This window comes from Alligator sinensis, unplaced genomic scaffold (genome assembly GCF_000455745.1).
Source record: "Alligator sinensis unplaced genomic scaffold, ASM45574v1 scaffold1550_1, whole genome shotgun sequence".
NCBI lineage: Eukaryota > Metazoa > Chordata > Crocodylia > Alligatoridae > Alligator > Alligator sinensis.
Genome location: NW_005842885.1, coordinates 73,990 through 90,398, shown reverse-complemented (window position 1 = coordinate 90,398; position 16,409 = coordinate 73,990). Strand labels below are relative to the sequence as shown.

Sequence of the window (16,409 nt, the reverse complement as noted above, 5' to 3'; positions counted from 1 at the left end):
AGCAGGAAGTCTTGCAAACTTTTAAACAAAGCATGTAACTCCTCTGGCCCATATTTTCAAGTACAGTTGGCCGATGCTGTTTGGGGGGCACCTGCTTTAATCATATATTTTTGCTTTCAAAAATTAGCATTCAGTCTGATCATGCTACACTTACTTAGATTCACCCAGAGAACCTTGTCACACTTACTTAATTCACTTTGTTGTGAACTCATTAAATTATTTTCTTTTAGTAAGAAACCCTACCATGGTTTGGCTAAAGAACAGGAAATCTCTGCTCACCAAAGGGCAGAGTTCTGAATGTACTTCACTCTTAACTCCCAGACTGATGGGTATTGCAGCAAATTATAGCATACCTGAGCTACATTCCTCTACTGGTTCACTTTTTGTTTTGCATTTAAAGAGGTTGTCAGAATTAGACTTGCTAAACTTCTGAATAGGTTGAACAACTAAATAAAAGAAGACTGACTCTAGCTTGGACATTCAGGTTTTAGAGAAGCTATTTAATTTTGAGACTTTAAAATTCCAATTGCAAATATAATATATATATTATAAAATATCCTTGGAGATTTACAACTGTGTGTGACATGCTTGGTATTACTATTAATAGTACTTAGTATTACTCTGTTTTTGCAAGATAGATATGTGTGTGCATGTGTGTGACCATAAATACACTTTCTTCCCATTTTGATTCACTGGGGCCAAGTCCTGAAATTGGTAGCCAGTGATGAGAGGTTGTTCTGAGTCTTTACTGAAATTCAAGTCTATACAATGTACTGAGTAAAGCCAGGCCTACTCCAGACACTTTGGCTAGGGACAGAAGTTACCCATAAACCGGTTTAAGTGATCAGAAACTGGTTTAAACTTGTAACAGAACAGAAGATCAGTGAACATAAACTAGTTTCAAAATGGCTGAAATGAGTTTAAGATAAACCTGGTTAATGTAGTATCAGATTTAACTGATTTGGGTCAAACCATTTTATGAAACTTCTGTCCCAAACCCCCTCCTGGTTCAAATTAAATCAGTCCCCCAGCATTCCCAGCATGCTTTCCAGCCCTGGGTTGAGGTGTGTTGTCTGCTCCAGAAAGCAGGGCTGGCCTCACTCCTCTGCTCCCTAGCTGGGGCAGTGAGAGCTGGCTAACAAGGGGGGGCAAGCCCAGCTGGGGATGCAGCCCAGTCTACGGGGGGGAGACTGCCCCCCCTTGGGCAAACCCTGACTGGGGCCAGGGAGGGGGCCCACTCAAACTTATTGTTGGCTGCAACTGTGGACTACAAATCCCAGAGGCATCTGGAAGCAGGAAGAGGAAGTGATGAGCAACTCTGCAGAGTCCTGCTGCTGTAATTGTGGACTGCAAATCCTGTAGACCTCAGGGGCATCAGAAAGATGAAGTGAACACACAGTCAAAGAACTATGCTCTAGTACCCACCTGTTTCTGGCCTGAGCCACCTCAGGCATGTGGCTGCACTTTCTGAATCAAAGGTAAATGTCTGTTCACTTCTGTTTCAATTTAATCTGTGCAGCTTAGACTAACCTGCAGAGCCTGAATTGATTCAGCCTTGGTCTTTTTGACTGCCTTTGCTGATTACAGCAGTGGCAGTTAGTGGTATGATTTTTTGCATGATTTCGGCCAAGTCTATTCTACATTTTTGATGTCAGTCAAGAATGTGAAGCAGTATGATCCCTGACCATACTCACTAGAAAACCCTTGTGTAGGCAGACTCATTTGCTGGTATAGTTGGGTCTAGACTAGGAGGCCCTTTTTCAATGCACTATCATATTATTTCTGTACTAGTAAAGCAACCCTAGATTTGACAGAACCATAGTGTAGACACAGGTCATAGTAGCATTAACGTACTGTTGCTGGTATAGAATATTTTGCTCCCCAACTATAAGCACCTTGTTCAAATTTGTGGATGACACTAAGATGTGGGGAGAAGTGGGCACACTAGAAGGGAGGGACAGGCTGCAATTGGATCTGGACAGGTTACAGTGGTGGGTGGATGAGAACAACATGGGATTCAATACAAGTGCAGGGTACTGAACCTAGGGAGAAAGAACCAGCAGCATACCTACAGGCTGAGGAACTCCCTTCCCGTCAGCACAGAGGCAGAAAAGGATCTTGGAGTCATTATAAACTCCAAGATGAACATAGGCCGCCAATGTGAGGATGTAGTCAGGAAGGCTAGCCGCACCTTGCCATGCATCCACAGATGCATCATGAGCAGGTCCAAGGAGGTGATCCTCCCCCTCTATGCGATACTGGTCAGGCTGCAGTTGGAGTACTCCATCCAGTTCTGGGCGCCACACTTCAGGAGGGATGTGGCCAGCATCGAGAGGGTCCAGAGCAGGGCCACTCACATGATCAGGGAGCAGCAGGGCAGGCCCTCTGAGGAGAGGCTACGAGACCTGAACCTGTTCAGCCTTCACAAGAGAAGGCTAAGAGGGGATCTGGTGGCCGTCTATAAACTGGCCAAGGGAGACCAGCAGGCAATGGGAGAGTCCCTGTTCCCCTGAGCACTACCGGGAGTAACAAGGAATAACGGCCATAAGTTGCTGGAGAGTAGATTCAGGCTAGACATCAGGAGGCACTACTTCACAGTCAGGGCAGCTAGGATCTGGAACTTCCCTGCCATTGCAGGGGGTCGTACTTGATGATCTGCTCAGGTCCCTTCCGACCCTACCAACTATGAAACTATTATAAGCTGTACTGGCAAAAGTATTTTTACCATCTATAACTGCACCTACACTAATTGGGTTCACTGGCATTTATATTGATAAAGCTTTCTAATGCAGACTTGCTCTAAAAAAGTCATATTTCAGTATATAGCTGTTTGGTTTTGTTACATCTGCGTGGGCCTAGTTCTGCAGTTCTTATTCAAGCAAAAGCTGATTGTCAGTCAGTGTGAATTTTGCTTAGATAAAATTGTGTAATCCATCTTTACCAGAAAAAATTAGAGAAATGTGGATAGGAAGTAACAGAAAGCTCAAAACAGTAGGATTAGTATCATCACTTACCAAAGACAGCAGTGCTTTATAGCCATAAATATTTGTTTATATAAAAAAAAAATTAAGTTCCTTGTAGAACACTATTTACAGTATTTGTAAGCCTTAATATTATCTTAGAGGCAAGATTGTTTGTGATGTTTATAATTGGACCAACTATATATTTTCCAATAAACTGTATATCTTAGAAAATTAACTTTTATGTCTGTTAACCTCCTGCTGAGTTTTTTAAAGTCCTGTTGTGTGCAAGTACTATAACAGAACTAGATATCAAGTCCAGTTCTCAAATCATAAATTACAAAAGTGAATTTGAAAAAAAAAATCATCTACAAAAACATGCCCCTAAACAAAACAAATAAAAAGGTTCTTTTCAGTATTCAGGGCAAAAAGTAAACACTGATCCATCAGATGTTTGTATGCCCATGATTAAATATCTTCGGTATTAATCTTTCCAACAAAAAAAGTGAACTCCATTTGAACAAAGGCTAAAGAGAGAAGTTAAACCCTTTTTTCAGTTGCATGACAATGCAAGCTGGAATTACTACTTTAAAAAAATTCTGATGGCTTGTGCTTCCTGTTCCAGTTTGTTTAGTCACAAGTAATGAATAGATTTCTGTTGGCTGGTTGCATTTACTATAAACGGGGTTTGTGTTTTGTTTAACTACATCAAACTGCTTAACCCTTGCAGAAGCAGGTAATATCAAACAGGGAGAGAAAGTTTACTGTCGAACTTCATTGCTACTTTTGGAGTTGTAGACAGCTATCAGAGAGATTGCATGGAGGTTAAAAGAGGGCTAGGCTGTTATTTCTAAACTAGTTTCTCTTTTGTTCCTTTTCTAGATACCAGATGTTACTTCAGGTTATTAGAGGCTAACATGATTCATTCTGCAAGAAGCACCCCCATTGCATTGATGAAATTGGATCAGAAATGCTTATGGGCTTCCCTCTTTGACATAACTCCCTGCACTCCTTGAACTACACTGTGCCTCAGGTGAGTACAATACTGTTGCTTTAGTTTCTTTTAAAATCCAAATCTACCTAGAGGGTGATCATCCTGGAGGAAGTTTGCTGTCTTACCAATATTCACTGGGAATGTTTTATTCCTTTAAAAATAGAGAGATGAACATAATCCCCACCCTGAAAAATCCTAAAAAAGAAAAAAAATCTGTCCCTCCAAAAGTTTCTCTTGTTCTTTCTTTACCTTTCTTCAGGTTCCCTCCCTCTCTCTCTCTTTTTACTTTTTTTTAAAAGGAAAGGTAGGTATTTGTACTCCTAAAACAACAGGAATGCTGCACTGGCCTTCAGCCAGCAAAAAGCTCAGTGAACAGGATAAAATTTCAGTTCAGATTTACGGGAAGTTGCTTGTGTTGGGAGTAGAAATCTGGTTTGGTGAGTTTAAGAGCAGGGAGTATACAAGAGACAACCTTGCTACTGTGAGAAGAGAGAACAAGGGAGGGGGAAGGAAAAAAATAAGCTAACAGAGATGAGACACTTAACATTTTCTTCTCAGTCACAGTTTCAGTGTGGGCTCCTGAGATCTTGCAGGCATTACCAAGGCAATAGGCAGAAACTGGCTCTGGAAGTGTACTAGTTTAACTTTTTTTTATGCTTTATGTCTAGTCAGGAATTTGGTTTAAAGAGAGTGCCTTCTGATTAGCACTCCTATTTAGCACTTTGGAATGTGCAGCTTAGGTCAGTGCGAATCAGGGTTTTAGCTTAGCTGGTACTACTAATTGCAAGTTCTCTGTACACCTCTTAGCACTCAGAAACTCTAAAGAAAGCAGAGTGAAGCAAGGAAGTGAAGGCTAAAAGATCTGTTGTTCTAAACAGCATTGTAAGGAGTTGCTCAACTCTTCTCATTTAGCAGAGCATTAGTAAAAGAAGATGCATTAGGTTGCTGCCCAGAAACTCTTTCTTCTCTGTGAATGGTGCTAAGGGCAGAGACTTACTTCAGCTCCACAATCCAGGTAGGTAAATTTTGTGCAGTCACTGCTCTCTCCATGTCCTTTTCCCAGGGTTTATTCTTTTGCAGTTTGCCAGGAACAAAGTGGGGTATATGTTGTTTTTGGAAAGAAAAAAAAGAGCATTTTAAAGACTTGCTGTAAAAACAGAATCAGTGTGGAGTAGCAAGCTAGTTGTACTAAATTTTGAGAACACTTTTTGACTGACAGAATCCATTTGACTGCTTAGTCTTGAAAATATAAGACCAGGGAGAGAGAGAGACTGAGAGAAAAAGGTAAAGACATACCAGATAGTAACAGACTGAAAAATTATTTCTGGAACATTCAGTTCTCAAGGCTTAGTTCAGACGATTCTGTACATCTCCATATCAAACCAGATGAACACCTCTCCGTAGTTTCTTTTCTGATGTGCTCAATAGCTTCATGGAAAATTTTAATTTTCTCTTTAAAAACAAAACCAAACCCTTCTATTTGAGCAGAACATGTAGCAGTGACACAGTTATGTTAGATGAGCAATAACAAATCAACTGGTCAGCTGTTTGGGAACTCCAACTAGAGCTGGTTAAAGCGATAAAAATAGGACCTTGTCTAGGGAAATTTCAGTGACTACTTAAGACTAAATGATACCAGTTTGGTTACATCTGAATTACTTGTATGTGGTTAGATAATGATTTGTCTCCTTGCGCGTATAGAAAGAAATTATTTCTTTGCCGACAAAGAATGATGTTGTCCATATGACTTCAGGAATTTAAGGTGTGGGATGTAAAACAGATCTGTAACAGTTAAACATGGGTGGCGAGGGATCTAACAGCTCCTCAGATTTACTGTAAGTTCCACCACTGCACCCAGTTGATGTCACAGGATGACATGGGCGTAACACAGGGGAGAATTTGGCCCCAGGGCTACTTTAAATCAAGCCTTCCAGATTTGACTTAATGGTAAATCGGACAATCCCACAATTATTCTTTACAAGTCTATTGCTGATTTTACATGCTGATGGGAGGCAGAAAACACACACTTGGAGGCTGTTGCAACAAATATGTAGCAAGTTTCTGTATTATCAGACTATTGCCAGAGTGCTGTGGAATACATATACTCAGCATAGCTGAGTACTGCAGGTGCCAGGTCATAAAGGTGAAAGGTCACTTGTGGTATTAAGCAGAGCCTGGTAAAAAAAATTGGAAAGCTAAAGACAACATGTATTCCGAGGGAGGAAAATAAGATAACGCCAGAAATATGCTGCTATTTGAAAAATACTAACAGGGCTAACAAGCTACACATTCAGAATGACAGCACAGCTTTTGAAAGATAAGTGAAGGGACAAATACTTTCCTTGCATTCTCATTTTTCTTCCCTTATTCAGAGTCGCTTTTAGGCCAGATTTTTTTGCACTAATGTAACTTCATTGATTTCAGCTGTACAGTTTACATCCGTGTGAGTTGAGAATTAGGCTTTTTATCTTCCTCTCCTGTATTGTGGATTTCAGGAACACGCAACAATGCCGGCTTGTTTTGCGACTGGAGTATTTCTAAGGCAGTATTCAGAATGTATCTGGCATGCAAATATGAATCCTGTGTCATTCCAGTTTGCAACATCTCTGTTTGTTTGTTTGTTTAAAAAAATAAAAGAATAGGTTGTAATCCTATTTGTATATCATAATCAACTGAGAGTTGGCAAATGTTTATGGAACTGCTGTTCCACAGTTTGAGCTAGGGATTTGGTACTGATTCAATCAGATGCTGCCATCGGGTAAGTTCAAGGAGCCCCCTTGACTTTGACTTTACTGTGGCTCTTCATCAGTACATGAATCAAGCTGCACCAAGACCTCAGCAGGACCTGTGCCTGCTTGCTGCTCTCCAGTCACCATTTCTGGTGTCATAATTTGCTGTTTTACACTTTCTGTGGAAGCTGCATCAGTTTCTGTCCCTCTGATGTTAAAAAGCCTTCTGTAAAGTCAGTATGAACATCTGCTATCAGGGATATTGATCTGTCTCTCCTTATTAGGGTGTTTTAAATATTTGGTATACTTTCTATGTTATCATTAAAGCCTAGAAAAAAGCTATAAGGAGGTTCTTGGCTGTAGTTTGTGCTGGTTACTAATGGTTAACAGAAATATATACAGTAATTCTTACTTTCAACATCAGAAGTTTATGATTTGCATTTCATATGGAAGATTAGCATCTGGTGATGTTAATTGTATGGCAAAATGCAGACTGGAGTTCTGCTTGTTGACTTGGACAGTGGCATATTCAGAAGCAGCTGAAAAAGATCTGAATATCAGTAGGGCTGTTCTGCACTCATATGCACATTCAGATTGGTTCAGAATAATGAGTTATGAATGTATTTTCCTGGGTGAGACGTGCATTATAATCAAGACTATAAACTCCAGTAATGTCTATATTACACTCATTGGCATAGGTGTTGGTATAACTTAATCTCGTTTTTTTTTAATTCAGTCTAGTGACACTGAGATGCATAAATGAGTTTTCAAATTAAGAATGATCTATATTCTTGTGCTAAGCAAAAAAACCCAAGTAAACAAAAATTAGATCCACTGCCATAGATTATGAAAGATGAATACATAAGGGCCAAATTCTGTTCCTATTGAAATCAATGGGAGATTTGCTACTAGACGTCATGGACTTCATAGACAGCAGGGCTGGAAGGGACCTTGTGAGATCATTTGGTCCAGCCTCTTGCCCAAGGGGCAGGAAGTCAGGTGGGGTCAGATCACCCCATGGGTGGGTGCTTCGCCACTTTTTTTTTTTTTTTTTTTTTTTTTTTTGGGGGTGGGGGTCGGGTCTATTCCAGACTCTGGAGACTCAGGCGGTAAAGAAGTTTTTCCTTATGTCCAGCCTAAAACAGTCTTGCAGCAGTTTGTGACTATTAGATCTTGTCTTCCCTTGGGATGCCCTAGTGAACAGATGTTCTCTCACTTCCTGATGCATACATATAGGCTACCACCAAGTCATCCCTGAGCTTTTGCTTCTCCAGGCTGAAGAGTCCCATGCCTATCGGCCTGTTCTCCTGACCTCTAATCATGTGCATGGCTCTCCTCTGGACTCCCTCAAGCTTCTCCACATCCTTTCTAAAGTGTGGAGCCCAGAATTGGATGCAGTACTCCAGCTGTGGCCTCACCAAGGCAAAGTAAAGCGGGAGGATGACTTCTTGAGTATTGCTTGAGATGCATCGGTGCATGCAAGCCAGAGTTTTATTTGCTTTGCCCGCTGTGGCATTTCGCTGGTAGCTCATGTTAATCTTGTGGTCAATCATGACCCCCAAGTCTCTTTTGGTCATGGTGCTAGTGAGTGTAGCATTGATAAGCCTGTAAGTATGATGTGGGTTTTTCTCCTGAGGTGGAGCACCTCACATTTCTCTGTTGAATGTCATCAGGTTTTGATCCGCCCACCTTGCAAGTTTGTCCAGGTCATGTCAATGGAAGTTTGGTTCTATTTCCTTAGCGAGGAAATAAATATTTCACTCCTTTAATAATTAACTACATACACTTATACTTAGATTATCTCTTATTCAGGAAGTTTACATTTCAAGATTTCAGGAAGTTTACATTTAAAGATGTGCTTGAGCCAAAAGCACAAATCTGAACACCTTGCTCTGTCCTTCACATTTCTGTATCTATATTTTAGGTGCAATTTTTCATGCTTTTAAAATTGACCAAGTAGGCAAGGGATTGTTGCGTGCCTAAGTAGTAATGGCACTGTTCTTTATCTTTCCTTGTAAAAGCCTAAAAGAATATTTTTTTCTGTTGTTGTAATTTTTTTTAATAACATGGTTCTGGGTACACCTAGCTCCTGCCAAGGTCAGGCACATCTTCTCAGTATCCTTGTATAGACAATGTAGGCTTTGTATAGTTAAGACTGCAAGGGTTTTAGTGACATAGTAAACTCAATGGAGCACAACTTCTTATTAACTGCAAAATTGACAGACAACCTGAAATTTGGGGGTGGATGGAGGTATACGTGTGTGCGATTACATTTTATCTACTGTAAACCATAAGTGAACTCTCAGCAGAGAAGCTGGTATTATTTTTAGGATATACCTTTCACAAGATAACATTCAGCCTATAAATGTATCCTTTTAACTAGTTTGGTTGTAAAAGGAGTAAAAGCAGCAAAGGTGGAGTTACTTGGGCAAGGAGGGAAAAACTTACACATGAATGAAATTCACCTCAAATAGGAGATACTAAAGAGCCATTGGGCAGCCACAGCCTTCAGTCACTTCCAAGCTGGGCAAGATTTACCTGACAATACAGAGACGAAAGGATCTGTATCCTATTTACAATCCCCTGGGGTTATCCTGTCCCACAAGGGAATTTACCTTGTTGATGCACCATCCCAAATAATGCCTTGTCTTTCCTACTAAAAATTCCATGGTGGTGGGGTTTTTTTGCTTCAGGTTAGGTAACCTGTATGTGAGGTAAAAATACAGTGAAAATGAGATACTCTGGTTTTACTGAGAGAGAAATTTGCTTAGGGCAAAGATGAGGATATCTACATAACTTATGCACGTTTGCCTCAGTGAAACTAAGTTAGTTAGCATTGTTGTTTTTATTATTCTATTCAAAGACTTCTTCGTGGTGCTTTATGAACTCATCACAGTAGGTGCTGGACAAACAGAACAAAGAGAAAGTGGAACACGTGGAAACAGTATGCCAGTATTGGTCAGTTTACAATAGCAATTGTTGCACACTAGCAGCCTAACTGTTGTCATGGTATTTTTGCAGGCATCAGAACAAAGGAAAGTTTTAAGGAGGATTTTAAAAGAGGATAACAAGGTTGCTTTGTGGTTGGTAACAAGGAACACCTTCCTAGTGTCAGAGAAAGTACTGGAGAAGTGTTAGAGTGATGGTCCAGGAATTATGCAAGAGGCAAGGACCACCTGTATAGTTGCGATAGTTAGACATGCTTTCAAATGAAAGACATTCTGTATCAGTCAGACCTGATTCAAAAACTTGTCTAATTCTAGTCCAACTCTACAGCCAGTCCAATAAAAGATATCACCCTAAGAAATCCTTGTCTTGCAATAGTGGAGAAAGCATAAAGATGCTTGTCTGAAAATCTGACAAGTAGGTGATGGAGTGTGGCATCATTGTGGTAGCTGACTGCTGTACCATTCATTTCTCATGTAGTTTTGATATACTATGAGGGGCTTTGAATGTGAATTGGGTTCTGTTCCACATATTAGATGCAATCCTGTTTTACCCTGCTTGGGTCCCCAGAAAATTGTTAGTACAAAAAGTGGTTGGGTCCTCCTGTTTGTTGCTGATTTTTGTGGCTCATTCTTAAGGATCACCATCCTCTGACTCTTAAGACTGACCCACAAAAAAACAATGAGGAAGAGGAGACCCCAACCACTTTTTATATTAACAGTTTTTTTTCAGGGACTTGAACAGGATGGAATAAAATTGTGCTTAGGTACCCAATAGGTAAAAAAAAAAATCTGGCCTCGTATATTTGATGCGATAGAGGTGAAGCATGGTTAAAGCAATGGCTAGGAAAAGTATCTTTGTGGCAGCATGCTGGAACGATATCAGTGGAACAAGACTGCATGTGTCAAAGCCAAGAGAAAAGGATGTTGCAATAATTGAACCATGAGCTGATGGGTGTCTCTACAGGAATATTGGCTGTGAGGATGGATAGGAAAAGCTGCATCTTAAAGGACAGACGGACACATTCATGATAAAGGGGAGGAGACTTGCCACTCAAGAGCATGCACCAACTGATCCAGTGTAACAGTTCCACCTTTCTCCCCTTGTAGCCTGCAGTAAGTGAAGCTAAACTAGTTATCTTCCCCTGAATGAAAAGAGGTGGTACAGTTTAGCTTTATTTACTGTGGAATAGGAACAAGCAAATAAAACAATTACACCAGATTCAGCTGCAATGAAGTAACTCTGCACATAACTTTCCTTTCATCCTTCACAGCAGTGCTTTGCCTGTTCATACAGATTTTTATGAAGAAAGAATCTACAAGATGTAGACATAATCTGGAGTAATACTCGAGAAAGAGAACTGTAGTCAAGATGATGCCCAGTTTATAGTCCTGAGTGACAGGTAGGATAGCAGTGTTGTCCACACTTATCAGGTTATCAGAAAAGTAGGTTTAGAGATGGGGAGATGAAGAGCTTTGGTTTAGCTATTTTGATGCTGGAATAATGTCTAGCCATCTTTGAGGAGATGTCAGAAGTACAGAAGTAAACAGGTCTGGAGTGGTTAAGTATACCTGTGATTTCACAGATAACAAAAGACAACAGTTGTTGATACCAGAAATAAAGGAGAAGAGAATGGGACCAGAGCCAGAGTCCTATGACACCCATACCAAAAGCTGGACTGAGAGTTGAGGAAGATCCTTCAAAGGTAACAGGAGATCTGGGAGAGGACAGAGTTATGGAAGCTAAGGAAGCAACAGATTTCAAGAAGTAGGACATGGTCAGCTTCGTCAAAGCTAGCTCACAGATAAAGGATGAAGATGGACTACTGGTTCTGGTTTGGGCTAAGAAGTCATTACTGCAATTCTTGCCAAAGTCTCCAGAGTGCAGAGGATAAAAGCAAGATTGGTGATGGTCTAGGATAGAACGAGCTGAGGAATTTGAGACAGTGATTGTCAACAGCATGTTTGGTGAACTTAAAAAAGAAAGGGAAAATGGAGATGGGGTGATAGCTTAAGATTCATGTAGAGTTAAGGTCTGTTTTTAAGATATAAAAGCCTAAACCTGTTTATATTATATGGGGAAAGAGCCAAAGGAGAGTGAAAGATCAGGAAGAGAGTAAGAGGAGGGATTGACTGGGGATATTGAGACATGTGATAAGAAAAGAGGAAGAGAGCAGATGAGAAACATTTGTCTGTGGTAGGGCAGAAAATTTAGGGAAGGGGAGAAAGAGAAGGGGATGAAAGGCCAAAAGGGTGAGGAAGGTCACGTTGTAGTGTCAGTTTTTCCTTGGAGGAAATTGGTGGCATTCTTTGTGGGGAGAGAAGCAGAGGCAAAAGGAGGAGAAGGTTTGAGGAGTGAGTCAAAGATGATGAAGAGGCAGCTGGGATTGTAGAGGTGGGAGACGAATTAAGTTGAAGAGTTGTTTGGCTAGGATGATGACCGAGCAGATAAGAATCATCAACATTGACTGAAGTCATGGAATGGCCAAATAACCGGGCAAAAAGAGGAAGCATATGGGGAAATGCAGGAACAGAAATAACAGAGAGAGAAAGATCAGTATTTGGTAAAGACCAAGTCAAAATAACGGCCGTTTTGGTTATCTAAGAATTTACCTGGAGATGTAAATCAAATGAAGAGAGGATATGGAGGAAATGTGCAGTTAAAGGGTGAGATGAGTAATCAGGATGTAAGAACAGGAAGAGAGGGAGAGCCAGATATCAATACCAGAGAGGAATTTCAGAGAGAAAAAGTTGGACGAATGATAGATGACAGCACCATGAAGGAGGAGAGAGTCTTAGAACCAGATGTTGAAAAGAGAAGAAAGAATGGGAAGGCAGAAGAGTAATGGATGGGAGGGGCAAGCATGGATGAAGAGATGCTCAATACTTCCATTGTGGCCTGACTGAGGGCACAGTGCATGAGAGAAGAAGAAGCCTCTGTAAAGAGAGGGCAGCTGGAGAGGCAGTGTCAGATGAAGATCCCAGTTTCATGATTGCCAGGAGCTGGAAGGGAATTAAAAAAGAAGAGATAATGGATGACTGAAATGGATTGGGTGTTCTCTAGGGAGCAGGAGAAAGGCAGAAGGAAGAAGTTAGAAGTGGTGGCATAAAGGGAATGGCTATGGGAGCTGAAGGAGATGGGAATGGAAGGAAGGCCCAGGTTGAGACAAATTTCACTAGAGATGACGATGAGGAAAGATAGGAAGTTATAGCCCACATTGAGGACAAAGCACATGTCTATCTCTGGTGAGATCATACTAGTTAGTTACCTTGAAGCAAAGAATGAATGGTGGATTTGGACCATAATGCAAGTGCACAATTAGAAATGGCTGCAGCAGAGCTGCTTTAAGAGTAGCAAAATAAGTGATTATTGCATTGAGGAAGCTTTCAGCACAGACTGCCATCGATTAATATCCAGTCAGTTTAGCTTTGGTGGGTCTTGGTGGAGGTGGCAGTCTTCATGGTGTTCAAGGCCATTTAAGTGAGTCATAGTTTCATAATTTCATAGATGTTAGGGGTTGAAAAGGACCATCCAGACCCCCTGCACTTGGATGGGAAAGACTGCTGGGATCAGATGATCCCAGTAAGATGGGCATGAAGACACTTTTTGAAGATCTCCAGGTTGGATGACTGTACCACCTATGGGGAGAGCCTGTTCCAAACCCTCAGCACTCAGCTTATAAAGAAGTTTTTCCTTATGTCTAGCCTGAAGTGATCCTCAATCAGTTTGTGCCCATTAGTTCTTGTGCTCCCCTGGGGAGCCTTGGTGAACTGATGCTCCTCCGGGCCCTGATGTATGCCCTTGATGTACTTATACACTGCCACTAAGCCCCCTCCTGAGTCTTCTCTTTTCCAGGCTGAACAGTCTCAAGTCTTTCAGCCTGTCCTCAGATGAGTGCTTCTATGCAGGACTGTGAATCTGAGCAATATACAGGGAATAATGAAGGGATATGATGCAAAGGTTTGCCAGACTATAGTAAGATAATAGATATTCCAGCTCTTTTCTTTTCCTTTCCTCCCCCACCTTTTCCCCCCAACTGTTCTTGTGAGTCCACAAAGCTTTATTTTTCATGGCTATGTAAACACTGGTGGACCCCTGGGAATGTTTCACTGACACTGATGATGACTAGGCAGAGAAGGTTCTTGATGAATACGGGACTTTTCTTTTAAAGCTGCAAACAGTGGCCGCACCTCACAAGATGCTCATTGTGCAGTAGTGTCACAGAGCACGAACCATGATGCAACACTACTGCGCAGTACTAATGAGCTACTGCACAAATAGTGTCACCACAAAGCCATATGGGGACACTACTGCACAGTAATGCCGGTTACTGTGCAGTCATTTAGTACTTGGGTATGCAAGTACTAAATGACTGCGCAGAAACAATTGCACAGTCAGAGTCTTGTGTAGATGCAGCCAGTGACATTTTTCTGGGACTGACTTTCACAGTGGTATCGTGGCAATGCCATTGTTATTCTTGGATGTCAGGCCTATCCTTTGCTTCCTCCATTCATGAGCAGATGTAGGCTGACTCCTGGATATGCATTTAGTAGATTGAAAGGATGCTGGAGATGCTTTTTGTCTAAGCTGGACCTGTGTGAAACTAGTATGCCTGTCTTTGTTGTTGCATGTTATGTTCTACATAAGTGGAAAACTGTTTGCTGATTCTGAACAGCCAGACACAAGGGAAATTACAAGAGCATCTTGTAATTGCAGATGGTTCTGTATAGTTCAGCACGGCCTCAAGAGCACCCTTTGACTATCAGTGCACCATGGTCAGATAGTCAGATGTTTTGTGTAAACTTTTGTCACTGTCAATATATTGTATTCTCAATATGAATTTAAATTTGATTTAACACACTTTCTGAATACGGTGAGGGAATAATGATTTGGTGGTCACATCTATTTTGCAAGATAAATTAATTAAATCATGATTTTCATATTAAACAGAAATAAAGAAAGCTAGTTATAAATAATTAAAACTTCTGAAATATATCAGCTGTTCTTGCAGGAAGCACAGGTAGGTGCCTGTATAGTCAGAGCAGATCTCTTTGTTTTTCATTTTCCACTGAGGTTAAGTGGAAAGGATATTGTGGCATGCTGGAAGGGTACATTAACAAGTGTGTGCATAGTCCGCACCCTTGGGATGCAGCTATGCTGATGCAGTGTTAGATTTAAAGGATTAACTGACAGGAAAAGATGAGTGAGAAAATCCCTAAAAGTTACTTTTACAAATAACTTCAAAGGGAAGAAGTGGCTCACGCTTGTTTCAGGGCCACTTACTTCAGGCTCCCTTCAGCAGCTCCCAGCCTAATGCATATATATGGCACCTTTCAAAACCTGTTGTATGGTGTGGTATGGATAGGGTGACTCATTTTTGGCAGGACAGTCCCCTTTTAAACAACCATTTTGGGCATCTCATTGGTTTGGTCAAATGAGTACTTTTGTTCTGTTTGCAGTTAGATGCCCAAGAAAGCTGTTAAAATGGGGCTGTTTCAACATCCACTCTCCACTTTGTGATGCTCTCCCAGTCTATCCCTCCCTTGTCCTTCACCATGCTCAATCCAGACTGGAGCTCAGAGACAACTGAGCATGCTAGAGAGTGGGGAGGGAGCGGAACATCCTGTTTTGAGATTTGAGAAATGTGATCACCCTAATAAAGTCAGGGGCCCCTCATAACAAGTATAGGAGTAGTACAGTGACCAGTGGTAATTCCAGCAGATATCGCTCAGGAGGGAGTTAAAGGCCCACAATGAGCACCTGTTTGAGGCTGCACGGATCCATGCCCTGCCAGCATCCTGTCAATCATGCTGCCACTCGAGCACACTGCATAGTAGTTTGTCCTTTCTTTCCAGCCTCACATCCTGGAAGTGGGGAAGGCATCACTCTATTCATTACTACAACCAGTGGCATAACAGGCAGAGTTGGTACCCAGGAGAAACACTGCTGGGGAGCACATGGTTCTAGGATGGGGGGAGGGGGAGAGGGAGTATGCATGGGTTTTGAAACCAGGGATGTGGTTCTGAGAGTGGTGGGAAAAGCATGCAGGTTTTGAGAGGGGGGAGCAGAGTGGGCAGGTTTCCAAAGGGAGCGGGGGGGCAAGGGGGAGTGCATGTTCCAAGAGTGCGATGTGGGGCCAGAAGCCTTACCTATGTTTCATAGATTCATAGATTTCATAGACATTAGGGCTGGAAGGGACCTCGGAAGATCATTGAGTCCAGCCCCCTGCCCCAGGGGCAAGAAGTCAGCTGGGGTCATAGGTTCCCAGCAAGATAAACATCCAGATTTCTCGTGAAGGCGTTCAAAGTAGGTGCTTGAACCACCCCCAATAGCAGGCTATTCCAGACCTTGGGGGCTTGGACAGTAAAGAAGTTCTTCCTTATGTCCAGCCTGAAATGGTCATGGAGGAGTTTATAACCATTTGACTTGTCATCCCTTGGGGTGCTCTAGTGAACAAATGTTCTCCCAGATCCTGGTGAACACCCCTTATAAACTTGTAGGTGGCCACCAGATCACCCCTGAGCCTGTGCTTTTCCAGGCTGAAGAGTCCTATAGCTCTCAACCTCTCATCATAAGGTCTGTTTTCTTGACCTCTGATCATGTGCGTGGCTCTTCTCTGGACTCTCTCAAGCTTCTCCACATCCTTTTGAATTGTGGAGCCCAAAACTGAACGTAGTACTCCAGCTGCGGCCTCACCAAGGCCGAGTACAACGGGAGAATGACGTCCTGGGATTTACTTGAGAAGCATCTATGGATGCAAGCCAGCGTTTTGGTCGCTTT

The 16,409-nt window shown here is 41.8% G+C and overlaps 1 long non-coding RNA gene across 1 annotated transcript in view; it reads left to right on the top strand.

The window, feature by feature from the left end:
* The first annotated feature begins 4,362 nt into the window (after nt 1-4,362).
* The window catches only part of LOC112548041, a 46,869-nt gene continuing 34,822 nt past the window's right edge, over nt 4,363-16,409 (top strand). The window contains exon 1 of the long non-coding RNA XR_003091849.1: nt 4,363-4,969. This is a non-coding gene — a long non-coding RNA (uncharacterized LOC112548041). The remainder of the gene's footprint in view (nt 4,970-16,409) is intronic.